Here is a 17559-nt window from a genome sequence, read left to right as displayed (position 1 = left end):
TTCTTTTTCATGAAGTGCATATTGGGATATATGTGCTCCAGAAGGTTAAAAATGTATCAAAGTCAGGGGACACACCAAAAAAAAAAAAAAATCAAAAACAGTGTAACAGAGAAGTTCTGCTATTGAAGGAATGTAATCTCCCTGATCCAGGATTCCCAGATAAAATAGTCCCACACTATTTTATATGTATTTACTGCACTGTGAAATCACATTACATGCAAATTTTTTTTTCACACTTATAGGTGGATTCTCTTCTCCCTGCTACTATCCTGTTAATGCAGCTGTATGCAAGTAAGGGAATGTAGGTGCTACCCCCCCCCCAAAAAAAAGCTCCCCTTGCAAAAAACACTTTTTGAAGTGTCAACTGTAGGTTCTTTATGCAGATTTTGCAGTTGGAGGCTTTAAATATCAATACAAATTTAGAACAAGGAAAAATAATATTGCAAAGATGAGGCACATAGCAGATGATACACAATGAAGGTGTAAATTAAGCAATGACTGAGATAACAAGAAGCAGAACTTGGTAGGTGGTTATAGCATATAGGCTGACACAGACATGGACAAAGCAATAAGGTCAATATATAGAATCAGAGAATGAGAACATAAAGAGACAACAAAATAACACATAAAAATAGATGGTGTGAAGCAGTTAATAACGGCTTGCTCTACCTATGTCCACTTCCCTGCCTTTCCCAATAATGGGCTACCTCACCTTGTTTAGCTGTGAAGTGGGAGGTTCCAGCTTTAAATGCATGACAGAAGAAGAAGCACCTGATGGTGCTGGACAGCTAGAGGCAGAAGGTGCTTAATTCAACAAGAAATGAAGGTAAAATATAAAATATCAGAGCTGGTCATCACCGATGAAGAGCTGATTACAAAATCATGGATTACATTAGTGAATACCATTATATCCCAGTAAGGCTTAACCTTCCTGAAGCACAGGGCAGAAGACAGATAACTATTACTTTCAAAGTACAGATTTTGAATTGCAGGGGAAGAAAGTAAAAAACATATAATGGTGGAAACAGATGGCAAAAAGATGAGGAACTGTGGAGACAGTAAGGTGTGGAGACAGTAAGGTGTGAACACAGAAGGTATGCGAGAGAACATTAATCAAGATAAGGGAAGTTCCAATGCCCTGGATCAACTTATCCACACCCCCACCAGGGCAACAATATCCTAGGCCTAGTCATTAGCAACATGAAGTCAACTCCTCATTGGTCAGATCCGACCATAAGCTAATCACCCTAGATATCCACATCCCGCCCCCACCCCCTCATTAAAGAAACCATGGTAAAAAATGTCTCCAAAGCCAACTTCTTGCTTCTTATTTTTATATATCCAACAATGTTACTGTGTAGAATTTGACTTATACCTTTAGATAAGGTACTACAATATGTGGTTATAGTGTGGTATAAACAGATATTTTAAAAAAAGTTTTAAACCCTTTCAAATGTTTTTAATGATGTAATGACATCTTTATTCTTATTGGTAATACTTCTAATTGGTTTCAATTAACTAGAATATAAATTGGGAAGGTTGTGACTTCACATTTTATCTGATGAAGTTGAAGACGAAAACGTGATTGTACACTGTAAACATTATTAGTGTTGCATCTTTTAATAAAACTGTTCTTGTTTATCCAACTTGATTCAAGGTGCTTTTCTACAAGTTTTCTTGCTTCTTAAGACAGAAGTGGTGAACTTCATGACACCCATGCAGATGGACAATACAGTTACGACTACTGAATCCTACACAAAAGCACTCTATAAGCACTTACATGAGTGCATGGATCCTGCTATCCCAAACAGAACCAAGACGCTATCCTCCAAAAAAAGGAAGCCAATCTGGTGGTCTCCTACCATAAACAAACTCTACAATGGAAGGAAGAAACTGTTGCAAAAGAGAGTAAAATCCCATGAAAGGAGGAGCTCCCTGGTCAGCCTCAGCAAGAAGCTGAGATCCTTTATAAGATCCTCTAAAGCTAGCTATGAAAACAAGATTGCCACTGATTCTAAGGACAACCCCAAATCATTCTATAGCTATGTCAGGAATCTCAATGGCAACACCCAGATCTGCTCTGAGTTACAGCACAATGGCACAAAAATTACTGAACCAACTGATATTGCCAACATCCTGGCATATAGGTTCAGTGCTGACTTTACCCCCCTCACCCCCTAAAGGGCCCATATCTCTACAGAAAGAATGCAGAGTCCCTGTAATCACAACTTCACAGGTAAAAGCAGCACTCTCTAAATCTAAAAACACAGCATCCATGGGACCGGACAACATCCTAGGCTGCATTTTACATGAACTTCAGAAAGAGACTGGCTCCCTACATATGCACCATGTTCAATCATAGCCTCACGTCAGGCTTTGTGCCCACTGAATGGCACACAGCAGCAGTTATCCCACTCCACAAAGGGGGAGACACCACTGATCCTGGGAACTATCGCCCTATTAGCCTGACAAGCCTGGTCTGCAAGGCCATGGAATGTATCATCATGGAATTCATAAACAAAGACATTGGTAACCTCCAAACTCTGAACCCCACCCAGTTCGGGTTTCTGAAAGGCAGATCATGCCTCCTGAACCTGGTCGACTTCTTTGAGGCAGTCACCAAAGCCATAGTTGAGGGTAAGGTGGTTCACACAGCCTATCATGACCTCGCCAAGGCTTTCTACACCATCCCCCATTCTGGGATTATAGCTAAACTCACTAAACTAGGTATAAATCCCTATGTCACAAAATGGGTTGCCAAATGGCTCACTGACAGAACCCACACTGTAAAAGTTGCAGACTCCAAATCTGACTTTAAACCAGTGGCAAGTGGATTACCACAGGCTTCAGTCCTGGGATCTCTCCTGTTTGGTATCTACTTCTCTGAAGTACAGGCTAAAACAGAAGGCCTCTGGCTAATGAAATTCACAGATGACTGCAAACTAGGAGCTATAGTTGAGTCCCCAAATGATGTGGACATCCTAGAGAAGGGCCTGGTGTCAGAGTCATGGCCTCAAGCTCAATGCCAAAGAGTGCATTGTCATCCTCTTTGGTAAAAACTCTGTACCCATGAACTACCACATAGGCAGCAGTCTTCTTAACACCGAATGTGTGATAAGAGACCTTGGGACCCAGGTGGACAGTAGTCTCTCCTTTGATAATCACATTGCCACAGTAGTCAGGAAATCTGTCTATGTGGCACACCTCATTACAAAAGGGTTCTCATCCAGGAAAAAAGAGGTCATTGTTCCCCATCTACTCGACACTCATTAGACCCATTATAGAGTACAACGTCCCTTTTGGAATGTACCTCACAAGAGGTCTGCAGCAGCTGGAAAGGCCACAGAAGTACGTCACAAAGAGGATTACTGGCCTCAAACAGATGCCCTACACTGACCATCTCAAACAATTCCAGCTCTACTCTGTAGCATGTCACCTACTCCGAGGTGATCTCTGCCTAACATATAAAACTATGCCAAACCCAGAACTGCTGGACACGCTACACCTAAAGAAATCTCAATCCCTCCGAGCTACACATTCTAGGGACCTAAAGCTTGTCACCACAATAAACAGGACATGTTGGAGGGATAAATTCCTGTCCCAGAGACTTCCCATACTCTGGAACAAGCTACCCATCTATGTCAAGCAAAGTTCCTCATTAACACTCTTTAAGAAAAATCTTGATGAGTGGATGGGAAATAGGAAATACACCCCGGGGATCATTTCTTTGGCTCTGCTCAACAGGGGCACAGGAAATTAACTTTATTGGGTTGGTGTAAGCCAGGGAACTTTGTTGGCTAGGCTTACTTAGGCCCTTGGGCTGATAGCCTAGTACCTACCTATGAACCTACATATGAAGCTATCAAGTACTGGAAAACAAAGCAAATAGCTTGGTTGAATGTGTGTATTTAGAAAGGAATATAGTAGTATGGCATTATAAATGGTAGGGAAAATGGATGACAGTAGTAAAATGAAAACAGTAGTTAGCAGAGTTGCATATCTCTCAACTGTCAAGAATGTCCAGATTTTTGTCTTCTATTTTTTGTGTATTCCTCATAAAACTGGTGGCTTTCTGCCATATCATTGAGGACTGATGTCAATAAATAATGACATGAATTTGAGTTTCAGACTTTGTATCTTTCAGAAGATGCATGCTAATGTAAAACCTATAATGTTAGTAACTTTCTAACCTCCTAAGAGCAATGTTTATAATTTGTTTCAGATTTTGGAAATCTGTCTCCCCATTATTTTAGCTTTGTCCAGATTTTTTGCCCTTAGAGGTTGAGAAGTATGCAAAGTTGACATGCCACGAACCTCCAGGTGTTAGTGCAAGGATTGGTCTTGTTTAGTATCGCTATATACAATACTGTTTTGTTCAACTTATATTGTACATGCAAAACATTCAATAAAGTAATTTATTCTAAACTACTGAGAGGTTTCATATGTGTTTATCATACTTTGCAATGCATAAACAAGGTGAATCCTAGCCAGGTGAATGTGTACACTTGAATAAGTGACACACTGTAATAAGAATTATATTTGTCACACACCTATTCATATATAACTTACATTATATTAGCTGTAATGATAGCAGAAAAATGCAGCATTCATCTGTGACTAATAAAGCCTAAATATACAGTCTTACTGTAATTATTTCTGGAAAGATATAAAGTCATTCCATTGATGCTCCTAAAACAAGAGTGACTAATAAACTTTTAGCTCAAGGTATCATCCTGAAATAATCAGCATGCATATTCTAGTTCAAAAACAGTTTTTTTCTGCATTTCATCACTCCCATTTGGTGGGGTCACTCATTAGGATGAAACGGTCATCTCTGATGTCCAGCTAATGTGGCTCCACTAGCCTGTATATGTCTACACAGAGAAATTTCCTTAAGCATTCAGTCTGCATTCGCTCTTGTAAGGATGCATGGCTTAGTGATGTCCATTGGTCAACTCTCTTGCTTTCTCTGTTGGCTACTATGATACCTGAGTTGATCACTAGTGTAGAATCATAGTCATCTTTTATAATTGATGGACATCTATGGTTATCCATCATTCATGGATTTTATCTCCAAACGTCTTTCTTTTTTCTTTTGAAATGTCTAGTCTGTGTTAGTTGTCCATCAACAGGCAATTTCTTGCTACCTGTAAACCTACAGTCCTTAAATCCCAACTGGAATCAAAAGTCTGTCTTTACAAACATATTATGTTTTCAGCTTTGGATACTGATGTCTGAAATTACCAGGTATGGTTTTGTGAGGGAGAGAAAACATTTTGTCGTTGCCTGAATTAGTTTGTGACATTTCTTAACTACACCAGCTCAATCGAGCAAATTCCCACTGAATTTTAACGTATATTTTCCATAAAATTTTTGTAAACCCATCCTGCAAAAATCTTCTGAGGCTTGAAAAAGAAATGGGAGGTTTCTGCAGTTGTGAATGCAGTGTTTCTTTTGACAGTTGTGAATGCAGTGTTTCTTTTGACAGTTGTGAATGCAGTGTTTCTTTTGACAGTTGTGAATGCAGTGTTTCTTTTGCAGTTGTGAATGCAGTGTTTCTTTTGACAGTTGTGAATGCAGTGTTTCTTTTGCAGTTGTGAATGCAGTGTTTCTTTTGCAGTTGTGAATGCAGTGTTTCTTTTGGCAGTTGTGAATGCAGTGTTTCTTTTGACAGTTGTGAATGCAGTGTTTCTTTTGACATTTCAGAGAACTGGATATGTACCAGTCCATCTCCATTTTCTCAGTGGGGTTATGTAGTCACACAAAGCGCACAGTGCACACAGAAAACAGGAGAACACGCTACACGGTGAATTAAATGACAGACTTTCATTCTGTTTCTGGCTATTCACAGTTGTGAATTTTGGCTTTTCCTGGTTAGTGGTCACCACAGCGGAACTCCGGTCCGCTAATGATTTGTAGTTGATTTTTACATGCCAAGTTACGAGCCCTGATGCACAACCTTCAACGAAGGTACGCCCATTCACGCATGCCTCCACGCAGAAGACACTCTAGCTGAGAATCGAACTAGACAGCGTCTGACTGTGAGGCGACAATGCTACCACAGCACCACCACCGCGGATTTCTGGCTATACACAGTGTCACTTTTATAATGTTTTCTGTGAGCTGACTTATCACGTCTGCTTCACAGTAAAGCAGTTACAGCCACCATTTTTTGAAGATGTTCAGGAATGTAAAATCAGTTTACACTCGGTTTCCATACCCATTCTCTCTCACTTTTACAACAAAATCATGAGTTTATATTATCTTTTGCAGCATCTCTCATACTCTGATAATATTTTGGGGACTACTTTCTCATCCAGACAATGACCTGAACAAAATCCTTGTTTTTGTTAATGGGATTTTAGAAAATAGTTTATTATAAGACTAGGAAACAATAAATCTACATCCTGAAAAAAAAAAAGCAATTGATAGCTCTAGATAAAATACAAAAACATTTTTATACCCTATAGCATGTTTCATAATGTGAATATTGCTTAATCAAGTATGTATACAGTGTGTTCCCAACGATACAAAAATAATCACATCACAAGATTTAAAAACAGCAAATTAGTTTGTGTTATTCAACTTACTTTGGTTTCTTTTTTGAAAAAGATACTCAGCATTTGCTGAGGGCTTTGAAATGTTTATCCTGAAATCATTTTGATCTGGGTTTTTCCAGCGCTACATGTCTGTGCAACAATCCTTGTATTCTAGGGCTCACTGTGTTGCGTAATATTGAACCTTTCTTGGCACCTTTGGCAAAAATGGCTTCCCAGAATGGTTTCACTCTGTCCTTGTGTCTTGATTATTGCTCCATTAAAGCAGCAAAAACACTCACACCTGCATTACTGTCTACTATTTTGAGACTTAACACACCCATATTCTGCTTCTAGTCTTTAACCGCGATTACACAGATTTGTCTTTACCTAGAAACTACTGATTTTTTATTAAGAAATTTTATTTGCAGACAATGTTGTTTAAATGCCTAAAGATTAATTCTGTTAAGCCTAAATAAATTCATGACCTGTATTTATTAACGTTTCTGATGTACCAGACATACTGAATATGAATAAGGAAAGAGATTTCTGTATCCTTTTTCACAACCCATTAATATGCACAGACTCACACAAACCACATTTCCCAGCAGTGTCTTCATGTCTTAAAGGGTCTTCACTCTTGAAAATCTTAAAAGTGTTCATCTGCGCCTTTTACCTAAAAATGTTCTTTTTAATGGCCATTCCATTGCATACATAGTACTCAGATCACACGGGTCTATATTTACATCGACATGAGATTTTCCTCACAGCTACTAAGCCATTTTCTTCCCTCTGATTGTCCATCCTGACATTTCTTACTTCACCTACACAAATGGTTCATACATATTTCTATTGTAATACGCCTAACTCATACTGCATATTTATATGTCATCATCATCATCAGTAGCAGCATTTAGTAAACTGCTTGTCCTGGTAATAGTCTGAGACAACAGGCTGTGCAGGGTTAGTCTAACTTCCCTATTCGTAGCAATTCTCTCCAATTTGGTCTGAAGGATCCCCAGGTGTTTTCAAACAAGGTGACAGATCTAATCTCTTCAAGCTGCTCTTGGTCTATCCTAGGGTCTTCCCCAGTGGGCTGTTACTGGTACCCCACCCATAGAAGTTTCCAAGTGGGCACCCTCATAAGGTGTCCAAACCAGTCTTTTGAGGTCCTCCCAGACTGACTGGAAAATGAGCCTAGTTGCCCTGCAAAAAAGCACTGCTGCTACTTGCATCTGCAGTCGCATGCTTTTGGTTACTACCTAAAGATAAAGACTAGAGCTATAAAGGCATTTGGTGGTCTAGGCCACACATTGATTTGAGATCCCCCTCCTACATTTAGATGCTTATTGCTTGTAAATTACCAAACTTTTTAAAGAAGAGTTTCATAGTTTAAAAGCTGTCAAGTGATTCCTTTTAGTCAACCTGTAAACTGTCTTGACAAACTGATTTTAAAGGGAGTTCCTGTCCTTAAAAAAAACAGCTTGACAGTTGCACAGTTTGCAAGAGTGCAACTTTAAAGCTGTCAAACTTTATTTCTTTCTTTCTTTTTAAAGGTTCTGTAGCCCTACAAGTTGGTACCCATCAGAGGCACCACTTTTGCCTCACCCTTCTTCCTACGGCATAGTTCAAAACTATAGCTGATGTGACAGTTGCAATCTCCAGCTCTCTAATACGTACTGGAGTGATTCAGTGCTAAGTCTGAAGCATTAGAATGTTAGAATGAAATTCAGCATCTCAAATAAGAAAGCATAGATGTCTTCCTAATAAGTAAGTGTATTGTAGGTACCTCAGGCAGTGGACTTCAATTATGTTGAAGTTTTGTCCCAAAATGAGGTTAAATGGAGTCAGGAGGCTGACCAGCAGACATGGCATTACTGAAGACATTGTCCCATATTGAGGCTGGGTGATGTGTGGAGTGAAATACGAGACAAAGATTGATGCTCTCAAAGTCACCAATCAATCTACACCCTAGCACAGTAAATCTAAGCATCTGCTACACTAGACTGAGGCTTAGTGCCTGTTAACTGATGACCGTACTCTACAGAAAAGGTGATTGTAGATGCTATCAAGTAAAATCCACAATTTTTGTTTAATCAATAAAAGTTTGTTGTGGTGTTTCCTCAGCACAGCTTAACTGTTCTAAAACCTATTATTTCTAGTGGTGCCCTTTCATACATCATACAGACAATAAGAACAATGATGAGAAGAACTTAAGAGACTTAGGGACACAGGTGGACAGTGGTCTCACCTTCGATAACCACAACAGTCAGGAAATCCTTCTATGTGGCACACCTCATCACCAAGGGCTTTTCATCCAGAAAAAAGGAGGTCATTGTCCCACTGTACTCATCCCTCATTAGACCCATTAAAGAATACAGTGCCCCGTTTGGTATGTACCTCTCAAGACATCTGCAACAACTGGAAAGTCCGCAGAAATACCTCACTAAAAGAATCACAGGCCTAAAGCAGATGCCCTATGCTGACCGCCTTAAAAAACTCCAGCTATACTCTGTCGCATATCGTCTACTCAAAGGCGATCTCTGCTTAACATACAAGGCCATGTGAAACCCAGAGCTGTTGGACATGCTACACTTAAAGAAATCCCAATCCCTCAGAGCCACATGCTCCAGAGATCTAAACCTTGTCATCACAATAAACAAAACATGCTGGAGGGATAGGTTCCTGACCCAGAGACTCCCCAGACTCTGGAATAGATTGCCCATACATGTCAAGCAGAGTGCCTCTTTGGCTGTGTTCAAAAGGAACCTTGACAATTAGATGGGAGAAAGGAAATTCACCCCGGGGGTCACGTTAGTCACCCGGCTAGACAGGGGTCCAGGGAAGTAAATAGTGTGGGAAGAAATAGCCAGATCAGGGATGTCTTCCCTTTTGGGATTTTACTCTTTTCTGTACTAGTTTCCTCCTTCTATTGTATAGCTTGTTTATGGCAGGGGCCCACCAGACTGGTTTCCTTTTCTTGGAAGAGTGAGTCTTAGTTTTGCTTGGGATAGCATGATCCATGCTTTCTTGTAGGTGCTCGTAGAGTGCATTTGTAAAGGATTTTGCAGCTTGGACAACATTATCCTTTAGCATGGGGGCTTTGAAGTTTTCCACCTTGGTCTTAAGTAACGTGAAGTTTGCTTTTGAAAAGTTTTTCATGGTGGCTTCTTTGACGGGGGGGGGGGGGTGGAATGTGGATATCCAGAGTGATTAATTTATGGTCAGATCAAACCAGCGAGGGGTTGACCTCCGGTGTGGAACACGGATCGCCCATGTTGGTGATAACCAGGTCCAATATGTTGTCACCTCTGGTGAGGGTGCTGACCAGTTGATCTAGGGCATTAGAGTTTATAAATTCTAGGAAATGTTAGGCAAGGGAGTTAATACTTGAGTAGTTCTCCCGGTTAATGTTTGGGTAATTGAAATCACCAAATGTCAGGGTGTTTGGTAGGACATTTATGTTTCCCAGTGTTTCCAGAAATGCGGAATGGGGTACCTGGGACATGGTGGGTGATCTGTAGCAAGCTACAATTTGGATTGCAGTTTTGCCCATTGTTAGTTGCACATGGATGATCTCTGAAGCATCGTGCTGTGCCACTAACCTGAAGGTGTGGGCATCTTTGATGAATATGGATATGTCCCCCTCTTTTGTATTTCAGTCTGGATTTTGTGGCCAAAATGTATGATATGAGTTGTAGCCTGGTAGTGCTGGAGTGCTCTCTGGAGCCTTAAACCAGGTTTCTGTTACTGCACATATATTGATTTTCTCCATACTGAGGAGTGCCTCGAGTGCATGCATTTTGAGGTTTACACTTCTGGCATTGAGTAGCATTACCCTCAGTTTTTTGTTACTTGTGCTATTTGCAGCAGTGGGTTTGTCTTTTGAGCCTTGCCTAAAAAAGGCACTATGAGGGTGGCAAGAGCCTTGGCCAGTATTCGAAAGCCTAAGGGTGACAGGTGCAAGCCATGTCTAGCAAAGCAGCGTGGCTTGTCGAGCATGTCATCCCAGGCTGACAGACACTGGATCCCCTTTGAATGACACCAGAAGCTTAGCCAATTGTTGAAATTGATAATTTTTTCTCTATGCCATGGTATCATTCTTGGTGAGGGCAGGATGCTACTCAGGGTCAGGGTCATACCGGCCTGGGCTACGTGATCAGAGATCTCCTCCATGTCTCTTTTCATGTAGTCCATGGAGGTACGGCTCAGGTGATTCACATCAGCATGGACAATGACTTAGTCATATTTGTACTTGTTCTGGAGTGACCTGAGTGCTTGTGTTATGTGGCGGATCCTGGCACCTGACAAGCAGCTAACAGTAACCTTCTCCTTGTTCAGCCTAGTGAGTGGGACGTCAGTGTGTCTGACTATAGAGTCACCTATTACTAGTGTAGCGGGTATGTTATTTTGCCTAAAGATAGATATGTGTGTGTTTAGATATTTATGTATGTAGATATACAGACATATGGTTGCAGTTCATAAGAATGTTCCAAATAGCCAAAGGTTCTTTCTCCTAGGTTTGATTGGCGAATGGTAGCAATATGTGTGAGACTGCAGCAGAGTGGCGATTGGGGTTTCAGTCATCAGCAATGCTGGAGACTTTCTCTACTCCCATTGTGCATCAAAATTCTGCAATGAAATTCCCAGACAGGTAAAACAGATAGAAAACTTAAATAGTTTAAAAACTTTGCTTAAAATCACCTATGCCAAAGACGGGTCTGTTGTTCTGCTCAGATTTTTTTTCTCCATCTCTTACAGCCACTTTGCTTCCCAATCTTTTTGTACCTTATCGCTCCTCCTCATATGACACTAATTTCCTAAAGTTTTACTTTTTCTCCTTCTCTCACACCCCACCACTAACTACAACCCTCCTCTGTCCATTTATCTTCCTCTTCATTTCCATAACTTCTCCTTTCATATGCTTCACGTATCATCACTTTTAAGCTACGTTACTACTTATTTGTCTGTCTGTAAATTATTACTAACCTCAAAAACTACCCAGGTTGATCTTTTCAATGGAATCATCATGCTATAAATGCATTAACTGTTATATTTTACTTTTCTACTCAGTAATTAGCTAATGTATGTTAACGTCTCAGCTTTTTGTGTGTGTTAAAATGCTCTGTCCATGTAATACATATTTAAAAATCATGTTAATAAGCACATGCATAGATATTTTTACCTTGCAGTTATAAATATGCATTGTGTAACTTTAATGTAGGGCTTTTCTCCCTGATCTCCACTGAAAATGGGTTTTTGCTGTTAATGAAGATGTTTATTAGACTCAAACAATTTTTAAAACCGCTAGTAAAACCTTTCGTCTTAAACAAGGCTTCTTCAGGCATATCAAACAAAAAGTACAAAGAATACCATCCACCATTTATATAATATCAAAGTGGGTCACTTGATAACAATTAGGCTCGTTTGTCTTTCTCTTTCAATAAAGGCTTTAAGGATACATAGCCATTCAAACCAGGCATAATATGTGTCCCTAAGTGTAAAATCCAATTAAATTCTTACTTTTCAGTAACATCATTAACATTACCCCCCCATGTATATTATTGTCAGCTACTCTTAAAATTTAAAATTTATAACTATGTCCAGAGCCATTGTCTCTAATGGGTTTATATAGAGTATGTCTAACTATTTCTGTTTTAATCTCAGACAGGTGGTTGCATATATGATCTTTTAACCTCTGGTTTGTTTTACCCACATAAAATGCTTGACATGCAGCAAATCTAGCCAGATTGAATCCATGAATATTCTGTTAAATAAAGCTGACTATTCTAAAATTACAAAGCATGAATATAATGTCATTATAATTAATGTGTTCTGAAGGTCAGAAGAACATGAGTTTTGTTTCAGTATCAGAGAGGGAGATCACATAATGATGAACATTTTCCTGGGGTGGAGGAGGACAGCTATAGAGGGTTAGGTATCAGTTATGTCTCTTAAAGAGGGACAAAACATAAAAATATCCCATCATCTGAATATTGTACAACTGTTGCAGAGTCCCATAGATCCAAAATATTGTTTATGAAATAGTGAAAACCAAGAACCGAGCCCTGTGGATCACCTAAGAACACTGTTCATATTGTAGAAATATGTGTCAGCACAGTCTGCAATGTCCTGCCTTACAGGTAATGAAAGACCAGAGGGTGGTGTTGCTGGTCCACCACATTTGAGAAGGCTATTCAGAAGGAGGATGTGGATCACTGGTGTTAAAGGCTTTAGCTACATCAGAAAACTGACCTGGAAGCTCTTTCTTCATTGAGGTTATTTGTAATGTTTTCTATGATATAAGGTAACATTGCTTGTTTCTGTGCTTTGCCAGGACCTGAAGCCATGTTGGAATATAACGCAAAATCTGATTCCTTTTAAGAAACTGTGTAATTGTTTATGAGTAGTCTTTTTTCTGAGTTTGGCAAGGGGACTTGGGTGATGGCTGGAGGGATAAGCACAGTGTTGCTACTTTTGTACATAGTCATCACTTATGTCTTTTTTCAGAGAGTTGGAATAGCGTTTTCTTTTATAAACTGATTCACAAGCATATTAACAAGTAAAGACATTGGCACCTGCTACCAGTGTAAAGAAATTAAATGGCAAATTCTGAGCTGCACTGGATATATCATTTGACTTTCTTTAATATTTTTTGATAAACGTGGTTGAGAAAGGAATCTAATGCAGCCTGCAAAGTCATGTGTATGTACCTTAGCATGTGATAGGATAGGAATGATTTGAGAATTTTATTCTTAAAATGTTTGAAAAATTCAGTTGGTGTCTCAGCAGCTGACAGGTACAGAAATGACTGGGTAAATTTGGGTCTACCAGTGTTTACTAGTTGATTAATCAACTCCTATTCAGTACTGCCTTGGATTGTTTTTGTTGGTTATTTCTCAGTGCATGCTTAGTAAAGTATTGATGCATTTTTGCATTATCAAAATATTGTACACCAAGGATGCTAATATAATATTTTAACAAAGCCAATGCGTTCTCTACAATATCATGTCTCCTCCTTCTGTGTTGAGTCTTACAACCTTAAAAACTGATATCTAATCAATTCCTTTTACCAAAGTTGTGATTATTACTATGCATCAAAATAAGATGTAATTAACAAATCTTTAAGGAATAATGCATCTTTTCTGATGTTGGGAGCATTCATTAACTCATTTAATCCTGAGTAGTAGGAAATAAATAAATTCCATTGCTTTAATTCTTGTTGAAGCGCTTTGTTTTAGGTAGTAATCCTTTTGTATTAATGGTTTCTCAACAGCATTTTTTATTCCTTTAAAAAGTAAAATCGCCTGAAGAGATTTATAAAATAAAACGAAATGTTATAGTATGGGTGTGGGAAAGAAAAAAACATTGACTCTGTCAGCATTTAATTGACTAAGGAAAGTTGCTTCAATGACCTTCTCCCATTTCACTAAACCATTTTACCACACACGCACCCACAGACAGACACACACGCACACATGCACATGCACACACAAACGCACACACACACACACACACACACACACACACACACACACACACACACACACACACACACACGCACACACACGCACACACACGCACACACACACACACACAGGCATGCACGACTGCACGCAGACACACACACATAGACACACACACACACGCACACACACACACACACACACACACACACACACACACACACACACATACACACACACACACACATCATACCTGTCCTGAGACTATCCCCACTGTCTTCTTTTTCCTGCCCTCTTACATCTCAGTTGTTCTCAGATGATCAAAGACAGTTAATAACATGTGACAGTAGAGTTACGTACTTCTTATTGTGAATAAATGACATCCAGTGCTAGAACTGTTGCTCTATTAAGTAACTCAGAATCACGTATCTTAAGATTCTCCCTGGTGACATCTAGTTTTCCTCCTGTCTCTCTCTCCTGATGCCTCCTCCTCCTAACAGACACATCCCAATCCTTCTCAACCATATTAGAAGTATAACCTTTTGCTACACTTACTTGTGAGTTAACATAGTGGATTAATGTTGGTGGTTACTATGCCAAGAGTGCAATGTTCAAATTCTTTTCTTCTTCCTTGCTACTATATTTTTATTTATTTATTTATTTATATTTATTTTTATAGGGAGGGTAACGCTATTCTTGGTGTCCAGTTGTGGCACAGAGGACTAATATTGTTGTTGAAAGATGGGAGAGTGCAGGGGTTAAATCTATGTTAGTGCTTTTTAGCCCCATTACTGCTAGCATCCCTGTTGTCTAGTTTTTCTGACCCACATCTTCCTTTTTTTTTTGTTTTGTAAGTGCCTTTCAGGCACAATATTTAGAGTATTCCTGGTGACTAGTGTTTCCTCTTTCCCCATTTCATTTCCAGTAAGTCACGATCTTAAGGACACATCCCTGGTGTCTAGTTATTTACCCCAACTCACTTAATTGTAGTTATTTCTGCTTCCAAATGTTGCCCATGAACCACGGCCGCAGGCATAGTCAGTCTATGGGTATGTGGAAGTATGACAGCCACTCCCATCCTCACACACACGGGTCTATATTACGAAAGCAAAAAGACATTTATGCAAATACGTAAACGTCGAACCGTATAGCGCGAAGTGGACTTAGAGTGAAAGTCGAAAACCACAAAAATGGAAATATCGAATGTTAGAAAAATATGTATTAATGTGTGTATGCTTAATGCCAAATTAATAATCAAGTGTTTTTAAAATGCTTTTCATTCTATTTTTCATGCACTGTGTTATATACAAATTGAGTTTCATTTGAGACTAAAAAGATGCTTTTCTAAAACTGCAGCATGCTTACTGAAACTTGCAAGTTGCCCTCTGACCTAGTAACTGCTAGCACAGCAATATTCTTGTTTATGCCTTGTGGAAATGCACTTGAAAAGCAGGTGTTTATCTGCTAGGTCAGAAGTATATGAATGAACAATACTCTATATTATAAATGTAATGATTCTAGACAAACAGCCTTGTTCAGAGGATGGGAATCTCTGCAGCTGCAGTAGTTTAGAGATAAGGTAGACAAAGGATTATTAGAGAAATGAACTGCTAGCATTGTGCTTGATTTAGCTGTAGTATCTTGAATGTAACATAACAAGTATCTAACTGAAAGTAACCAAGGCCATGTTGTTTTCCTCAGGAAGTTTCACACAAAAATTGTTTAAATCAGCAGAAATTCATGGGAAAGATGGTCAGCAGATGATGATGAAAAGGTGGTAATCTGTTACATCAGCATGGTAGGACAGGATTAATTTGATAAACTATAAAAATGAATGCATTTCCTGTTTCTGGTTAGACAAACTCTGCATTAGCACATTTTTGTCTCCTTGCTGCAAGATTAAAGTGCCTTAACCTGAAGCTTCCGTGTTTTGATCATTTTTAAAGTATATTTTTCCTTTGACAGATTGGTCCTTCGGACGGGAAAAGTATCTCTTGCTCTAGGCCTAGATCAGAATTGGGCCCGGTGGCATGCATCCATATGGAGAAGAGACCAAATTGGCTCTTCTGTTTTGAAAGACCTCCGACTGAATTGTCGTTCAAAAGAGGCCACCACTGCTTCTGATCTGGGATTGGAGGACGAGTCAACTCACGGAGGGTCAGGTAAGGAGGAATTACCTTATTTCTGTTTTAAGATCAGGGACTAGGTACAGAACTGTTTTTGTCAGGTAAATTTGCATATGCAGATTAGAGACTGAAAAAGGGGTTACTGTTCTTTGTCATAGATCAGGGAAACAGAATAGGTAGACAGTTATTCTAGATAAACTGTGAGAAGGTATAGATTTGTGGTACCACGTGATAGAAAGGGTTACGTAACAATTTACAGCTTAGCTAAGACACCAATGGGAAATCAGTGCACAAAATGTTCCTGGGACACGCCCCTAACTGAAGACGCGAAGTATATGCAATTACAGCGTGCCGATAATGTTAAATATTACACCAAATGGGTCGATAAGTATATATTTGAGGGTAATTTAGATAAACTTGCACTTATGAAACATGTAAAACAGTTAAAAATAGATGCAAAAGGTCAATTAAAAAAACAGAGTCAATTAGGAGTCCCTCAGGCGCATAGGTGGCTTGAGGAAGCAAATCGTAGGGAGCAGAGAATTAAAAATTCAAAGACAATGTTTTTAGATAAAGAAGACAATAACTTAGTAATAGCAATGGCCCCTCTTTCGCCCCCTCCACTTCCGTTACCAGAATATGAAGTGAGTTAACGAGCTGATCCACCTCAGCTATACCCAGCAGTCCCTGCAAAAGCACAACCATTTGTCAGGGATCCTATCGAGACTAGGTCTCGAACACGCGACCTGAGGAGGGAAATTTAATTAAATGAATTAAATAGAGCATCACAGGCTATGAGTGAAGAAGAGATGTGTCCGCTCATAGAAGTACCGAATCCTCAGGCAGGACAGGCAGGACAAGATCCGACTCTTTTGGTTTATAGACCGTGGACACTGGAAAATATCCGGAAAGCCACGGAAGGTATCCCCACCCAAAAGTGAATTTTAGAAAATTTTTAGAAGACTTACAGGGTATGAGATTAACTTACCATTTAAATAGAGAGGAAGTAGAAAAAGTAGTTAGACAAATTGTGGGTCCAGATTGGCACATGATCAGTGGCGACTGGAATCCTCGTGATGCACAACTTAGACCACTCCCACATACTAATGCAGAACTAGATGGCAGAGTCAAAGGTCTGACAGACTGAATCTCTGAAAAGTGGAAGCCTAGGGCTGATTGGACTTGCATTAATCAATGCATTCAACAGGAAGGTGAAACAGTTGATAGATATTATGCTAGACTGTTAGAGTGTTTTAATAATCACTGTGGAATGCAGATACCAGAAAACCAGACACATGATTCCTCATATGAACAACAGTTAAAGAACGCATTCTTGAAGGGTAGTATAACTCCCATTAGTAGCTTTATTATGAAGCATATGGTAGATCATTGAACAAGTAGATTACAGCCATTACTTGAATATGCTAGACA

This window comes from Protopterus annectens, chromosome 12.part0 (assembly GCF_019279795.1).
Source record: "Protopterus annectens isolate FY-2018-M chromosome 12.part0, PAN1.0, whole genome shotgun sequence".
Classification (NCBI taxonomy): domain Eukaryota; kingdom Metazoa; phylum Chordata; order Ceratodontiformes; family Protopteridae; genus Protopterus; species Protopterus annectens.
This window is presented reverse-complemented; position numbering follows the sequence as displayed.